The sequence below is a fragment of the Elephantulus edwardii genome, unplaced genomic scaffold (genome assembly GCF_000299155.1).
Source record: "Elephantulus edwardii isolate Elephantulus edwardi_28Jun2011 unplaced genomic scaffold, EleEdw1.0 scaffold00055, whole genome shotgun sequence".
NCBI classification, from domain to species: Eukaryota; Metazoa; Chordata; class Mammalia; order Macroscelidea; family Macroscelididae; genus Elephantulus; species Elephantulus edwardii.
In genome coordinates this window covers 407,434-421,961 of record NW_006399805.1, presented here as the reverse complement: position 1 = coordinate 421,961, position 14,528 = coordinate 407,434, and positions in this window count along the sequence as shown.

Genomic DNA, 14,528 nt, shown 5'->3' with positions numbered 1-14,528 from the left:
GCTTCAGGTCCTCCTCAGTTTCAGCAAGCAGGGTTGTGTCATCTGCATATCGCACATTGTTGGTAGATCTTCCACTAATCTTGACCCCACATTTCTCTTCATAGAGCCCCGCCTCTCGGATAATCTGCTCTGCATACAGGTTGAAAAGGTATGGAGACAGGACGCATCCCTGGCTTACGCCCTTCCCAATTTTGAACCATGCAGTATTTCCTTGCTCTGTTCTAACAACTGCCTCTTGGTCCAAGTATAGGTTTCGCATTAGCATGATCAAGTGTTCTGGGATTCCCATTCTTCTCAGAGTCAGCCACATTTCCCATTGTCCCGCCCTTGATCAGATAGCTTATCATGTACAATAGGTGTTATAGGTAGAAACTGTTAATCCACTTATTCCATGTGAGACGCATCCTCATCGCCCTCATGTCAGGGAATCTCATTAGGAACAGCAGCACTGGTTTCCTCAGCTGTTGCCCATCTTCATCAATGCCTCAGCCTAGCTCGATCATGTGGTGAATGTGGTTAGAGCAAGTCTAGGGATCCTCAAGGGAGAAGCCAAAAGAGAGTAGTTTCAAACAGCAGCACCACCAGATCCTTAATAGCTTTGTCTTTCTTACCCACTTCAGCTTTCTCCCTCAGTGTCTCAACAATCAGATGATCAGGGTTGATCTCTGGGTGCTTTCTGGCCATCCCCGTAGCCCAATGTAGAGTTGTCCCAAAGCACCTGTGCTTTCATGATCCTTTCGATATTGGCTGTCCAGCCACAGGTGCTGGTCACAATGCAGAAGGGTGAACATACGAAGTCTATTGGAGAGTGTTACCTTCTCAGTCTTATTAACCAAAATTTCCTTCATGCGCTCACAGAGATTCTCAAACTTGGACTTGCTTGCCTCTGTTTTCTTTTTCTCTTCATCCTCAGGCAGTTCTAGGCCCTCCTTGGTAATGGAAATCAGACTGTTCCCATCAAACTGAGTGAGCTGCTGCACACAGTACTACTCTTCGATAGGTTCAGTCATGTACACACCCTCAAAACCCACTTGTGCACTCATTCCACAATAGGAGAGTTGACCACCTGCTCTTTGCTGTCAACAGTGATATAACAGGTGGACTTCTGGGTAGCCCTCATGTGAGACACATATTCTGAGAGAGAAGTCACCTCATCTCCAGGCCGGGAAGTGAGATAGTGAAGTAGCTCCGAAAAGCAATGCCAGTTAGTAGAGTCCACATAATTGTTCCCAAATTATTTATGAGATAAGCCTTGGTCATGTCAGTGCCTGTTGTCCATAAGAGTAAATGTACATTCCTGGGGGTTGAGGATGATGTAGATTTCCAGCTCTTTACCATTGACCAACTTGGAAGGGGTCTCTGTCAGGCTCTCAAAGCCACTCTTGTCCAATGCATCAGAAGCATTAGAGATCAGCTAAGGAACATTTCAGTGTTGGAATACTAGACACTGATGATAAGAGGAGGGGGTAGAGTTTATGACCAGGCCACACAAGACCTTGCTAGTCGTATGGAGGGGGACCCCCCCCCACCTTGAGTTTCATTTGTCTTGTCTTCCAATCAGACTGGCTGAACTCTCTAGTTCAATGCACTATAAACTGTGTTTCAAGCAAAGAGTTTAAAACCTGGTTAACAAATAAGGAAAGATGTTCTATCTTGCCTGTTGTCATTGAAATATGAACTAAAACCCAAGTGGAAACCACTGACTGTTGTTAGAGTCACATCAGTCCCAATAAATGATCATAAAATGTGCAACACTGTCTGGTCCTGCACCGTCCTCACAGTCATTGCTGTTGCACTCACCGTGTAAGTCCATCTCATAAAGGATCTTCCTTTTTCCACTGACCAGAAAGGACCAAGTGCTGCCCTTCCTTATGTACTAGTCCCTCCCAATAATATGTCCAAAGTACATGAGATAAAATCTAGCCATTCTGCACACCCATGTTCATTGCAGCTTTGTTCACAATAGCAAGGAGTTGGAAACAACCTAAGTGCCCATCAACAAACGAATGGCTAGAGAAGCTGTGGTATATTCGCACAATGGAATACTATGCTGCATTAAAAAACAAGGAACTCATGCAATATTATTCAAAATGGTTGACTCTGGAGAACATTATGCTGAGTGAAATATCCCAGTCACAAAAGGACAAATATTACATGATGCCACTGTTGTAGAATGGGACTGTCCTTGGGGTTAGGGAGACACTGAGTAAGATGGGTTCAATAATGTATACTGCACTGAAGCAGAGGAGGGAGAGAACCGTCTAAAAGAGAGATGTAACTGGGTATTTCTGTCATCACAGGAGACTAGAGCGAGGGCTGCATGGTGGAGGGGACCTGGGGGAGTGTTTGTAAAACAATGAAAGAATCTTTTCTTTTACTTTTCCATAATTTTTGGACTCATGTACTTATAACTTGTTAGTCAAATTTGTGTCTTCTAGGTTGCAACACCCCCATGATACATCTTGAAGGATATGTACATGTACAGCCAAGCACAATCAATAAGAGTGCATCTGAATTCCAAAATCAATCTCCATAATAGTCTATGTGTTTCCTACTGCCAAAGGGGCCCTTTAGAGTAGTGAGAGAAGATCTTCACCCTGAAACCCACAGCGTCCCTTTTCAGCAGGAAGTAGCTAAGAGAATACACCGTCCCCTTTTCCTTGTGACTCAGGGTGAAGTCTCTCTCAGGGAGGAGTGATAGGGAATGGCAAAGGATACACTGACAAAGAAGATTGATCAGAACTGGCTTTGACAAGCACTGTGGCATTTGGACAAGAACAAACTGGGAGGAGGGTAGAGAGAATAGTGCAACAATGAATGAGTGGAAGCCCAAAATCTCTGTAAATGTTTATGAAAATTAATAAAATATAATTATAGGAAAAAAAAAACTAGCCATTCTAGCGTCTATAAAAAAAATTCTGACTTGGATCCACAATCAAATTCATTGGTACCAGCATTGAAGGAATCAATAGACATATTGCATAGGGGAAAATCTGCTGTCAAGAACCTCTCCCTGGCTTTCGAAAGCAACCATGTATATTTAAAACTAAGGTACCCCTGATGCAATCCATATAGTCTTTTAAGTTACGTGCTATGCATTTGAAAGTTGGACAACAAATAAGAATGGTAGAAGAAGAATCAATGCCTTTGAGTTTTGATATTGGTGAAGTATACTGAATATCCCATGGATTGCCAAAAGAAAAAATAAGTCTTGGAGAAAGTACAACCAGGGTGCTCCTAGAAGACAGGGATGGTGAAACTTCATCACTCATAATTTGGGCATGTTGTTTAAGAGAGGCAAGTCCATGGGGGGGGGGAACATGTCTGGAAAGGTCGGAGGGTCAGCAAAAGAGAGTATGACCTTCAACAAGGTGGATTAACACAGGACTAACAATGCCTCAAGTATAACTGAGGTGATGAGGATGGCACCGGATAGGGCAGGGTTCAGATCTGCTGTTCACAGAGTCCCCGCGAGTCATAGTGGACTCAACAACACTAACAACAACCAAAGGAGGGTTCTGGCTGTACATCATCCGAGATAGATTTGCTCATTCTTCTGGCAGTCCACAACATATTCAATATTCTTCACCAACATCATTATTTACAAGCATCAATTCTTATTTGGCCTTCCCTGTTCACTAACTTTTGCTTGCATATGGGGCAATTGAAAACACTATGGCTTGGGTCTGATCCATGACCTGATCCAGGCCATGGTCTTCCCAATTATTTGCTATGCTTCAGAGAGCTGGACAATGACTAAGGATGACAGAAGAAGAATCAATGCCTTTGAATTGTGATGGTGGAGGAGAGGCTTGAACATACCAGGGACCACCAGGAAAACAAATAGTCTGTCTTAGAGAGGGTGAAACCAAATTTCTCCCTGGAGGCAAGCATTTTGAAGCTCCATCTCACATACTTTGGGTAAGTGGACAAATGGGACCATTCCTTAGAGAAGGACATCATGCTCAGAAGGGTGGAGGGTCAGCACAGGAGAGGAAGACCCTGGATAAGATGGATTGACTCAGGAACAGGGGCAATGGATTAGGTGTGTTGGAGTCAGTGAGACTAGCTCAGGATAGTGCAAGGTTCAGAGTTATTCTACGTGAGGTTACTATGAGATGTGGTGACTCAATGGTACTTACAACAACAACAATGACTTTGGTCAGTCCTCAAAGTGACATTTTTATTTTAAAACTTTTAAACACATTTTTCAGGAGATTTGTCCAATGCAACACAGCATTGGATTTCTTGACTGCTGCTTCCATGAATCTGCTAAAATATATTTACATCACTGGCAACCTCAATATTTTCTTCTTTTAACAAATGCTTCAATCTTTTCATCTTTTAACAAATGCTGCAGCATATTTGGCCCATTTTAAGGATTTTTGTTTTCTTTATGTTGAGATGTCATCCATACTGAAGATTGTACTCTGATCATCATTAATAAGTGCTTCAGGTCCTCTGTGCTTTCAGCAAGCAAAATTATGCCACCTGTTTTTCAGATTGTCAACAAGTGTCTCTCCAATCCTGATGCTGAGTGCTTTGTGATTAATCGTTTCTTGGATTATTTGTTCAGCATAGAGATAGAATTACTATGCGTAAAGGAAACAATTCTGATGCACAGCTTTTTCTGATTTATTTTCAACTATGTAGTGACCATCATTCTATTCAAACAATTGCCTCTTAGTCTCTGTACAGTTCCCATTCTTCATAATGTTGGACATAATTTTCTTTGATTCATACAATCAAATTCCTTTGCACAGTCAACAAAACACAGGTAAACATCTACCTGGTAGTCTCTGCTATCAGCTAGGATCCATCTGAAATCAGCAATGACATTTTTGAAGGCAAATCCTCCTTCTTCCAATTTGAACCGGATCCACTGCCATCTGGTGGTCACAGTGTGTTACATCACCACTCCACGGAGTGTTCACAGAAGCTGATCAAAGGGCGCCACCCGCTGGATTCCAGGGTTCCAACTGCCAACCCAGGACCTGCTCTCACCCCCGCAATTTAAAAAAATTACCTTTTTTAAAAAAAAAAAAAAAGGAAGGAAAAAAAAAAAGCTAATCTCAAAGTTTCCACGTCGCTTTGTGTCACTTTGGACATGAATTTGCCTTTGGAGTTTGAGGTAGGGGAAAATGAGGCTGGGCTTTTGACCTGTAAAGGTAAAATCAAGATTTGATTTTAGGAAACATTACAGTCAACTTGCCTCATAACTGACCCACCAGGGGCGTTTCAGACACGTATAATGAAGTATCGAAGGATAGAATATCATAACCCTTATAATCTAATTTAAAAGACCTTGCTGTTGTTAAACACTGTCGACAGCGTAGCTAGGTAGTATAGATAGATAGCGGACTTAAAAAATGCAGAGGCTACAAATCCCACGGGAGGAGATTGCTCCCCTTTCTCCTGGGGAGCAGCTGTGGGATTTGAACATATCACGTTTGAGTTGCCTCTGGGGGGTGGGGATGCAACAGTTCTGCTTGACATAACTGTAAAAATAAGCTTCATCAATGACTTTAGACTGAAGGGTTTCATAAGAGAAGCGACACACTTTGGTGACTTGCGTTGACCATTTAGATAGTGAAACCTGTGAGAGTTGGCAGTGACAGGACAGCCTTGTTTTTTCCGGGCCTGACCAGTTTGCCATCCTTGACAGAATGCAATTTTACCATTTCCTATCACTCTCTTTTGGAAATTACTTGCATTTACCATCTCTGACAGGATCCCAGCTTTCCAGTTCCTGCTTTCACAGGTATTCCTGGGCTGGAGGCATCCCACTTTCACCAGTGAAACTTCCTACAAATAGCAACCTCAGGAAAAGACCATCTTCTCCAAAATATCTTCAACCTGCTGCAGGAAAGGTCTATCACATCATGCTTATGTGTTCAAGAGTGAGCCAAGATTGGGAATCTTGCTTAAGTTTAGTTTCAGTGCAGTAAGGTTCAGGCATTAAGCTACAATGATTTTATAAACACCCACAATAAAGACAACACTCTCATGAGGCTTTATAATGAAAAGCCTGAAGTACGGTTAAACTTCAGCCTTTCACGGTTTTTATAACTTTATTTTTTTTTTGTTGACATTTTGAAGATGACATATGACAATGTAGTAATTTATTTAATTATTGTAGGTTAGTGAGAAAGATTAAGGTACAACTGGCCCAAGACATGAAATGTTATTGTTTCATTTTCTTTTCTTTTCAGCTATATTCAGTTTGTGTCAGGATGTTTTTAATTGCTATAGATAGATGCTGCCCTGGATGCGCTCACCAAGTTGTGCCAGGAAATCTGGAGGACAACTGCCTGGACAACTGACTGAAAGAGATGCCTCTTTGTTCCCATTCGAAAATGTGTGATCTGACAGAGTGTGGAAATTATCAAACAATATCACTGATATCACACGCAAGCAAAGTTATGCTGTAGATTATCTAAAACTGACTGGAACAGTACATTGACAGAGAACTACCAAAAAGAAAAGCTAGGTTTAAAAGAAACCATGACACAGAGATGGATCGTGGCTGAAAGCAAAGAGGAATGTCTATCTGTGTTTCACTGACTATGCAAAAGCATTTGATTGTATGCATCACAACAAATTGTGACTGACCTTGAGAAGAAGGGGGATCCTAGAACACTTGATTGTGATCATGCGAAACCTGTACTAGGCCCAGGAAACAGTCATCGGAACAAAGCAAGGAAACACTGCATGATTCCAAATCAGGAAAGGAGTGCATTAGGAATGCATCCTGTCTACACATCTTTTCAATCTATATGCCGAAAAGGTCTTTCAATCTATATGCATAAAAGACTTCGTGAGAAGGAATACAGCATCAGGATTGGAGGAGACTCATCAACAACCTGTTATGTAGATGACACAACCCTGCTTGCTGAAAGAGAGAAGGACCTGAAGCACTTGCTGCAAAAGGTCAAGGACTGTAGTCTTCAATATAGATTGAAGGTCAAGACAAAGATTTCACCACTGGGCCAATTGGCAGCATCATGATAGTTGGAGAAGAGACTGAGGTGGTTAACAATTTCATCTTGCTCTCATCTATAATCAATACTCTTGGCACTAGCAGTCAGGAAATTAAAAGATTAATTACTCTGGAGAAAGCTGCCATCAGGGACCTCTCCAATGTGCTAAAGAGAAATGGTGTCTGTTTGGAGAATGATCTGTGCCTAATTCTGTTCATGGTCTTCATGATTACTTGCTATGTATCAGAGAGCTGAAGCTTTCGAGTTATGGTGCTGGAGAAGAGTGCTAATCATACCATGACTGCCAAAAAAATAAACAGGTTTATCCTGGAGAGAGTAAAATCAAGCTGCTCCTTGGAGGCATAGATTTTGAAGCTCTGTCTCACATACTTTGGACATATGGCCAGGAGGGACCAGTCCTTGAAAAGGGACATCATGCTTGGAAGGGTAGAGGGATAGGGTAGAAGAGAAAGAAATGAGAAGGATTGACACAGTAACTGGGCTATAGGGATAGGTTTGTCAGACAGTGAGATTGATTCAGGATAGGGTAAGGTTCAGAGCTATTGCATATAAGGTCACAGGTGACTCGATGGCACATAGCAGCAATGTATGTATGAGAAAGTTGAACTTTGAATAAGGATGATTTAAGAATTGAGGCCTGGCGAGCTCTGGTGGCCTAGTGGTAGGAAACTGCACTGCAATCCCAGAGGTGTGCGGTTCAAATCCACCAGATGCTCTGCTGAAGAAGGAGGAACAATTGCCTCCTGTACCAGTCAGATCCAATTTGACGGTACACACATTACATAAATAAATAAATACATACATACATAAATACGAAAGAATTGAGGCCTTTGTATTGTGGTTTTGATGAACAGTATTGAATATATCAAGACTAAATCAGAGCACTCCTTAGGAGCAAAGACAGTGAGACTTGGTCTCACATGCTTTGGACATGTTATCAAGAGGACATCATGCTCAGAAATGTGGGAGTCAGCAAAAAAGAGGAAGATCTCCAGTAAGATGAGTTGACTTAATGACCAGAACAGTAGGTTAAAGCACTACAGAGGTTGTGAGGATGGCAGAAGAGAGAGTAGAGTCTTGGTCTGTGCTAAACAGGCTATGATCTCAGCCTACTCACTAGACCCAACAACAGAGATGGAAAAGATTCATTCCCATAGCATATAAAAGGTGCACTTGTACCAGATGAAGGCTGTATTATGCCACCAGAGACAGTCTGAGAGCCAGGTTCTGCTGTGTTTCTGATGTTCTAAGTCCAGTGGAAAGTGTGAGTTTAAAATTGATTAATAGTTTTAAATGATATGCATGCGTCATTGAGTGTTTACTGATTTCCTCTGGTAATCAGATATAAAGCTTCTAATTAAAATAGAACAATATTTTCAACTTCTATCATATTTGAGCTCGAAGTCTAGCTCTTCATTCCTGTTCACAATTGTGGCAATAATTGGTTTAGATACTAATTTAGTTCATATTTAAACAACAGTAACTGAACAAGTGAGAAAGATAAGTGAGTAAAGAAGATATCAAGTGACATATCATTAAAGTGACATCTCAGGAATGCTTCCCAGTAAGTCTTTTCTGTGAAATATTAAACCCGATTATCCTGAACTATTGAGAAATGCCTTAGAATCATTAATAACATCATGTCTTTGGGGTTATGACATGTTTATGTGGGCAGGAATACTCTGAATGTATTAATATTATTAAAACTAAATCTCCATGGACGTCAGGGGATCAGATAGGTCTGTCTTAGAGAGAGTGAAACCAAGTTTTGTCTTGGAGGCAAGGATTTTGAAGCTCTGTCTCACTTGCTGTGGGCACATGGCCAGGAGTGCTTGGAGAAGGACGTTGTATTTGGAAGGGTGGAGGGACAGCACAGGAGAGGAAGACCTCAGATGAGATGGATTAACACAATAACTAGGGCAATGGGATTAGATGTGTCAGAGTCAGTGAAACTGGCTCAGGATAGTCCAGGGTTGAAAGATGCGGGCTACTTGATGGTACATAACAACAATCACTGAACACACACCCACGTTTATTGCCACATTATTTACAATAGCAATGAGATAGAAGCAACCCAAGTCCCCATCAATAAACAAATGGACAGAAAGACTAGTATATCCATGCAATGGAATACTATGCATCATTGAAAAACAATGAAAATAGTAAAACATTACACAACATGGGGGAGCCTTAAGGACGTTGTTGTTGTTGTTGTTTGATGCTGTAGAGTCGTAAACGACTCATAGCGACCCTGTGAACGAACAGCCTGAGCACTGTTCGTACATAGTTTCCAGAGGCAAGCCATTTCGGGAGTGGATGCCGCTCCTGCTTCCAGGCTTGATTTAGTCGGGAAGCTCCAGCCAACACTGTCCACCATGGGTACCCATTACCACAATTGGCACATTACTGTCACAGTCTTCAGCATCACAGCAACCACAAGTTACCTCTGTACAGCAACACACAGACCAGTGCTATACCACCTAGAAGAATGTTTGACAGGAAGACAATTTGAACCTGGCCCGAGGGCTGCAGGCCTGAGGGCCCTTTGGGCTTAAGGTCGCCTCCTGGTTCAAACCCTAGGCCCGGGCTGGCTAGCCTCACTCTGGGGACAAAGCAAACCTGCACATCAAACATATTCCCAGAAAAGCAGTCGACTCCAAAAGCTTGCCATGATTCCTGCGCTCACACGACCATGCTCCTTCCTTCTGGCAAGGAGAACTTCCCAAGACCCTGGGAGGAGCCAGCTAAACCAGGAACAACATGGCTGCTTCCTTCCCAGCTTCCTTTGGGCTTAAGGCCGCTTGAGGACATTAGGCTAAGTGAAATATCTCAGTTCCAAAAGGATAAATACGGCATAACATTGCTGTTATAAAATAGGTCAGATGCAGGAGAGAGAATGGAGAAACAGTGGATGGATAATGAACAGATGAGGGGGGGAACTGAAAGGAACCCATGATTATGCATTATATGTATGAGAATAAGCTGGAAAAAGGGGTGCATTGCAGGTTGGGCTGGGGGAGGGGGAAGAAAGGGGGCAGAAAATGTGCAACAATGAAAATAAAAGAAAAAAAATAGTTTTTAAAAAACCTCCCTAAATCACTGAAGTGAATTAAGGCCGTCTTTCTTTACTTTTCTTCAAGACTGGTGATTTTATTTCAGCAGATAACATCACTCATCACAGAGAATAAGTGTCATTATTGAATCTTTTTTTTATTTTATGGTTGTTTGTATTCTTATTTTCTATCTTTATAAGCACTCTAAGCATGAAAAACAAACTCTCGACTGTGGAATCAATGTCGACTCACAGGTGCCCTACAGAACAGAGAAGAACTGCCCCATAGGGTTTCTAAAGCTAGGAATCTTTCATGAAGGAGCTAGCCACACCTTTCTCCTGGAAAATGCCTGGTAGTTTCAAACCACCAACTTTTCTGTTAGCAGCCCAACACTAATCACTTCATTACCAAGGCTTGTGTTATAAACATAAGGAGCTGATTAATGACATGTACATCTAAGTAGCCTATTTGTGTGGGTCTTCAATGAGATGGATTGAGTCAGTGACTGGAATAATGGGGATAGGTGTATCAGAGACAATAAGATTGGCACAGGATAGAGCAGGGTTTAGGGCTGTAGTACATAAATAAGGTCACTATGAGTAGCAGGCACCTCAAGGCACATAACAACAACAATCATTTACATGGGTTTGTTTGGGTTTTTTTAAGCAAAACTTGTAGGTATTGAGAGGGGGCTTATTTTCCTCCTTTTAAGATAGTCTGAACTTGAATCAATTTTAAGGAACACTACCAAATTTCTTTTTGCTTAGGTTATATTTAATTGGGTTTTTTACCTGATGCCAACACAATTGTACTTAATATGCTATCTCTGGATTTATGTCTCTGGTGGCATTCATTCAGCTGTTAATTGAAAGGTTGGTGATTTGAATCCATTAGTCACTCCACATGGAAAAAAAAACACCTGGCAAATATTCCACATAGCCTAAGAAATTCTATCCTGCATAATTCCTGCTGTGAATCAAAACTAACTCAATGCTATCTCAGAACAACAAAGAGTTCTAATAAATGGATGAAAACAATAAAGTACAAGATCAACATGAGGTATTTGCTACACCAAGTAATTCCTTAAGAAACACTTTCTTAGCTGGGAGAACAATAATGACAGTAGCTGGAAGATTCTATGCAGATCCCTTCACCACAATCTATCCCAGCTGCAAAGCTGCTTTCTCACTCCAAAAACTAAATTAGGTACTCCTGTGATTCCATTGCTAAATCTTATTTGTAGTACTTAGATAACCATGATTTTAAAATCAAAGGGAAATTAATTTTCACTGTGTGTGACTCCAAGGCTTTCATGTTCATTGCTGCCCAGACGACATGATACCTCTCTTTGCCATCAAGTCAGAAGCAACCCATAGCTGAGCTGCCGGCTGGTTTTCTGAGGCTGTACATCACACAGGCGGAGATTGCTCATCTTCGTCCTACGCAAAACAGCTCGTGAATAGCACATTGTTGTGGCTATGGGTCCTTGAGTTGACTGGGACTCCTAGCATTGCTGTGAGGTGCCAGAGAGTGAGTGGACTTTAACTCACATGAACATGAACTCCCTATGAACAACAAATCTGAACCTTTTCCTGTTCTGCACAATCCCTTCTCTGCCATGCTCCAGCCCATTGTTATAATCACTGTGTCACTCCATCTTGTTGAGGGTGGTAAAAAGAACAAGGGTCCATCACAACAAGATAAAGGTAAACAACTCAATTGAAAAATGGGCACAGGATATGAGCAGACACTTCACCAAAGAAGACATTCAGATGGCTAACAAGCACATGAAGAAATGTTCAAAATCCCTAGCTCTAAGAGAGATGTAAATAAAAACAACTATGAGATATCATCTCACTCCAGTAAGAATAGCAAAATTCAACAAAGCAGCAAATAAATCCTGGCAAGGTTGTGGAGAAACTAGAACCCTTATTCACTATTGGTGGGAGTGTAAAATGGTGCAACTACTGAGTAAGGCATTATGATGCTTTCTCAAAAAAATTGGAAATAGAAATACCATTTGAGCCAGCAAGTCCACTACTGGGAACAATACCATAAAGAAACCAGAATTGCTACCCAAGCAGATATATGCTCATCCATGTTTATTGCTGCTTTGTTCAGAACAGCAAAGAGTTGGAAACAACCCAAGTGCCATCAACAAAGAAAGGAATAGAGAAGCTGTGGTATATTCACACAATGGAATACTACGCTGCATTGAAAAACAAGGAACTCATGCAATATTATACAAAATGGGTGACCAGGGAGGACATTATGCTGACAAATACTGCATAATGCCACTGTTATGAAACGGGTCTGACATCAGAGTTGGGGTGAATCTAAGAAATGAGGGGATAAATAATGTGACTGCATTGAAACAGATGAGTGAGAAAACTGTTTAAAAGGAATATATGATTAGTTGTTATTTGTATGACAAGAGTCCAGAATGAGAGCTGCATAGTATAGTGGACTGGGAGTCGGGTATTGTATAACAATGAAAGATTTTTTTTTTGTTTCCAAAGAGAAAAGTGAGGGGGAGGGGTGGGCAGGGAGGAAAATGTGCAACAATGAATGAATGGAAATCCAAGTTCTCTATAAACTTTCATTAAAATCTCAATAAAAAATTTTTTAAAAAAGAACAAGGACCACATAAGGATAGCCATGGCTGACCTTTAATGACTTCATAAAGGGGAACTAGCCCTGTCAATAGCATCAGTAGCACAAAACCAATTCCTATGAGGTCAGACATATCCCCCATGCTCCCAAACCTCTTATTGCTTGCCTCAACACTGATTTTACTGCTTTGTCGAGTCCAAAAGCCGATGTGATAGCTCACAGATCACACAAAGCTATGTTCAGTAAGTCAAAAGTTTATAATCCAGGTCAGTATCAGAATATAATCAGGACAGCTCCGGAAATATGCTCACCGGCACCATGGCTTTGAGCTTCACAGCTTTAGGCCAGTGTTTCAAAGTTCTCAGTCCTGCAAACTTTGCCTCACCCCTATCCCCTCTTGTTCAATGAACTTGGGCAAAGACTCTTAGTTCCAGTTGCAATGGTGTAGCAGTCCCATCTCATGCCAGGTCACTAGTTCAGCCATGGCTGCTCTTTTCTGCTTTTTTGATGGTGAGGTTTCTTTCTTCCCTGTAGCAGGGAGATCTCTTTCTGCTGTTGGGTTGTTCGATATTATGGTGAGAATAGCCAATCCCCTTGTAGATTGATGAGACTAGCCAATCTTCTTGTGGGTTGGTAGAGAGCCAGTCCCCGTATGGATAGGCTAACATACCCTATTCACATATTCCCTCCCATATATATAACAAAGTCAAACTATGGCCAGGAAAGTCATATTGAAAGATCAACTCCATGAGGATTTTCCTCTCTTTCTCTGACATTCCACTTTCCCCAGCATGATATCTTTTTCCAAGGACTGGTCCCTCCTCACAACATGACCAAAGCATATGAGAAGAAGTTTTACTAACCCTTAACCTTTAACGAGCACCTTGGTCGCACTTCCCCCGTGATAGATTTGTTTATTCTTTTGGCAGTCCTTGGTCATAACAGCCAGCAATACATCACAAAATTTGAGGAATAAAAGTGTCTAATAGCATCAAATGCTACAGTCTCTAAATCCAATCATTCTACATTATTGACTCCCAAACAAAGGTTGCCTTTCCCTCATTTTCAGAAAGTATAATTTAGCAATACATTTGCTTTAATAGTTTACTAAAATATGGAAGAACAGATGCATTTGAATTATGATCTTAGCAAAAGAATAAACAAATCTATCTTTAAGTAAATGTAACCAGAGTGTCCCTTAGAGGCAAGGATAGTGAAACTTTGTTTCACTTATTTTGGGCATGTTTTCAGGACAGTCCTTGGAAAGAGGCATCATGCTCAGAAAGGCAGAGGGTCAGCCAAAGAGAGGAAAAGCTTCAAGATAATGAAGTGACAGACACAGTGACCTCATGCAGAGGTGATGAGGATGGTGCAGAATAGGGCAAGGTTCAAATCTGTTGTTACCAGAAGGGAAGGGAGAAGTTGGAGGGGGGCAGAGTGAGAGCACCCTAGCTAGAGTGCAAGATAACAGTGTCGGGAGAGAGAAACATCTGATAGTCTTAAAAAAAAAACAAGTAACCTGTTCCCATCCAGTCCTGTGAGTTGTAATGGATTGGATGGCACCAAACAACAACAACAACAACAACAATAACAACAATACTTTGGAATTACTACTAGATAGAACTGACTATCCACCATCAACACACTTGGCACCAGCAGTCAAGAAATCAAAAGACAAATTGCATTGGGAAAATCAGTAGTTAGGGACCTCTTTGAGTACTGAAGAGCAATGATGTTAGTCTGAAGATGAAGGTGCGCCTGATCCAGGTCATGGTCTTCACAATTACTTGCTGTGCATTAGAGAGCTGGACAATAAGTAAGGATGATAGAAGAAGGATTGCGCTGCCAGCCAGGGGAACGC